Source organism: Copadichromis virginalis, linkage group LG12 (assembly GCF_057382275.1).
Source record: "Copadichromis virginalis isolate Kocher_CV1m ecotype Utaka linkage group LG12, C_Virginalis_male_GT1.1, whole genome shotgun sequence".
NCBI lineage: Eukaryota > Metazoa > Chordata > Actinopteri > Cichliformes > Cichlidae > Copadichromis > Copadichromis virginalis.
In genome coordinates, this window is record NC_140629.1 from 16,575,045 (window position 1) to 16,578,670 (window position 3,626).

The window sequence follows — 3,626 nt, forward strand, 5'->3', positions numbered from 1 at the left end:
TATTTAAACTTCTAAAAGAAGGGATGCAAAATCATGCAAAGGAAGTATATGCGCTGCAGACCGCGGGCAGAAAGCAGAGGGTTAGTCAAGTTAGGGTTAGAAATGCCAGCCAACAGCATTCTCAATACAGGTTAGTAATCCTCCAACTGTTAGCACATATATTAGTACTGTTAGAGATTAGTGAGATACTGTTAGTACAACCCAGATGTGGGTAAAAATCTATTTACGCATAATTATTAGCATTTGCTGAAATTGGCTTCAGTGTGAAATGATAGGACTGCAGGCATCGGGACAACTTAATTAATGCCAGCGGGCATCGTTTAGAAAACTACAGACCATTAATTTCCAATGGCATCCTTGTGATCTAAATCAGCATAATAACTGCTACTTCAGTGAGGTTGTAACAAATGCTAAGAACCATTTGTAAATGTTGTTTTATCCCTTATCTGGTACATCCAGTGGCTAAAAGAATATAGGCCTGTTATTGAGTGTGCAGCTGTGAAAACAAAAACCACAGTAAAGCAGCTTTTAGCTTCAGGCCCGTTACAAATACATTTCATCTGACTGATAAGAGACACATGCAGACATACGTACAGGGTACATGCAAAGAAACACGTGCACTCACGTAGACACTCCCGTAACACACACACACACACACAAGTGTGATCAACTTTAGAGGTTTCCACACAAACAAAAACATACTGTGTGAATGGCACATTGGGAACTTGTCATTTTCACACAATTTAGCAGCTTTTTTTTTTTTTTTTTCAAATATCAGAGCTTTGCACAAATCTGTCAGAGTAAACTCCAGCTATGAAAAGACACAAAATAGAGTCTTGGTGAAACACTGCTCGCTTTGACTGAAGTATCTTATATAGGAAGAAACCATCAGAGGGTTAGAAAGAGTAGAGGTCACCGCACGCGTCACTGTTTTTGAACAGCAAAATAAAGTCAGAGAACGGGCCAGGACGCGCTTATTACTTACAAAAGAAAAAAAAAACTGTATCAAATTATTCTGTACAACACCCATGAAATATCTCCCTGCTAAATCTGAGCACACTGATGTTGACCACGAAGCAACAAGTGAACTACTGTTTTCACTGATTTGCAAAAGCAGAAGTCATCTCTCAGTAGGGAAACACTGGAACACGGACTCGCTCTTCTGAAGGTGCAGGGCAGGGAAAATGGCACCATGTGGTCATCGCTGCAAGACAAGTCACAATAAAGGGAATTAGGATGGTATAGTGTAGTATAAAATAATATAGATATAGCGAATGATGGCATGATTACAAAGATATAGTTTTGTACTGGTTTGAAAAATATTGACAAATATTTCCTTTTCTACAAAAATCTTGAATAAAATCACCCGAGGGGCAGATTATGCTAATATGATTTGGTCACATGATCCAATTTGTGGTTTATCTCACCTCTTAACCATAATCATGAGAAAAGTACCATATAGCAAGCATAATAATAATAATAATAAATGTCAGTGATTAAGCACATAACTGATCTCCCACGTTCTATCTGGTCTTCATTTATCTGTCCTCTGTGCCAGCATAGAGGCTTAACACAAACACACAGAGACACACACTCACACAAAAGCATGACTGAGTCCATAAAAAACTGGCTCTGTATTTTATATTCATCGGCACTTATATAAGAAGTCACTGTGTACAACATAAAAGTGAATGTGGAGGAATAAAAGTCAGTGGTATAAATCTGTGGCTAGATCCTGTACCAGTCCATACGCAGCACAGTAGAGGGCAATGGAGCGAAGCCACCGGGAGTACAATGAAGTCCTGTCGAGCCCCCCCAACAATCTGCTTTTTCCATCGATGTAACTGGAGAAGAGCACACAACACAAAGCAGCAGAAAAAAGTGGGACACAACCCAACTGTCCTCACAAGATCCCCCAGGTACTGGTTGTTCTTTCATCTTTTTTTTTTTTGTTTCTTTTTACTGCTTTATATTTAGTATCAGACACGGTGGACTGAAAAACACCCACTGTAAAAACATATGAGTCACTTAGGATAGGAGTCAGTAATATCAGTTATCTAAATGACTGAGTAATGCTATTAAATTTCCGTGTGACCTCCCTAGAGATGATAATGACGACAATCCAGTCTGTACACATAACCTGTCCTGCTGTTGGTTCCCTTCTGGATCCTCCCAGCATCCTGTGTGTCTCTGTCTGCAGCGCTGTGGATGAATCCACAGGGAGTACCTAAAAGGCAAAATACTGAGTCAAATGGACTTGTCTATATACTATATACTATGTATATACTTCATATATACTTCATATTAGATGTGACTCTAATATTAGAAGATCTAAGTTAAGGCTGGGACTATTTGACATTGCTCTTGGCAAATCAGTGCAAAAATAATGACTACAGCTTGTTCTCTGCAGATTAAAGACATATAGGGTAGGTTGCATCCTGCTGTATTGAGAGATGTATTGAGATTAAAAATAACTACAAGATTATTTTTCATATTCTATGGTAAACGAGTATACACCCTACAACCTACAAGACATATTCTCTATAATCTAGGCCCTCAACTGGAGGGATTAAAGGAGTTAGTGTTTGCCTAAAAACATAGATCTTATTAAAGGATTGGGAGGGATAGAGGGGGGTAAAAGTTGAATGCAACGGAAGAGCAGAATAATTGGAAATAAATTATCTATTTTTTTTTCCTACCAGTGATCTCCGGGATCCACGTCCACCTGTCACCAAACGATAAGAAAAGATCGCTCCTTCTTCGCCTTTTTTTCTGCTTTCTTCGTCTTCCTCTACCAGGCTGACCGCAAGCCGATCAGACGGGAAAACAGGCGTCGTGTGTGTGCGCAGTGATTACGCCCGCACTGAAAGGCTGGTTGGATCGAGTGGCAGCACGCTACTAACACGAACCGCGGCTGTGCGTCCTCTCTATATGGCTGCCGAGCGGAGAGAAGCAGATGTGGGAGTGCCAACAACAGCTGCGCACTGACGGGAGTCCAGTCCACGGAAAATAGGATAAAGTGGAGTCGGAAGCCTCGGGACAAAGAACATGAGCGGAGGGTATTAATGAGAACAGTAACTTCTTTCACTCAGCGCGCAGACCTGAATTAATCGCTGGTCTCGGTCTCCAGCTGCTGCCACAGGTTTATGGTCTTTTGTATGCGCCCCCTTCATCCACCATCTGTGTTTCCCGGGCAACGAGAGGACTGCCTGCAGGCACCACCAGCAAGGCCTGCATGCAACCACCTCAAATCAAGGCACACTACAGTGCTGTGATTCTGCTTACTGTAACATAACCAGTGGTTGATGTTTCTTCATTGTTAGGTGCTTTCTACACGTACACACGCATAATCTCACACCTCTTCTTTCGCCTGCTTTTCATTCACTCATCCAAACTGGTGTTTGAACAATATTTCTTATCTTCTCGGTGCTGTGATTCAACACATTCAATTTCAAATAGCGGGTACTCGACTAAAAATGCCAAGTTTACCAGTAAATCTCAGCAAATAATAAAAGCTCTTAAAAAAAAAACTGGACAATTGCCAACTAAATACTTTTTCAGACACCTAGCTATTATCTTGATTTTAGTTCATGAGCAAAAGAGCTCACATTAATCAGATTTAAGCG

The 3,626-nt window shown here is 40.8% G+C and overlaps 1 long non-coding RNA gene across 1 annotated transcript; it reads right to left on the reverse strand.

Annotated features, from left to right (window-relative positions):
• Window positions 1-731: 731 nt before the first annotated feature.
• LOC146696731 (uncharacterized) lies at window positions 732-3,258 on the reverse strand. The gene is made up of 3 exons (XR_014923328.1): window positions 2,700-3,258; window positions 1,742-2,227; window positions 732-1,204 (listed from the first exon to the last, which is right to left on the reverse strand). It is a non-coding gene; the product is annotated as an uncharacterized LOC146696731 (long non-coding RNA).
• Between the last annotated feature and the right edge of the window lie 368 nt (window positions 3,259-3,626).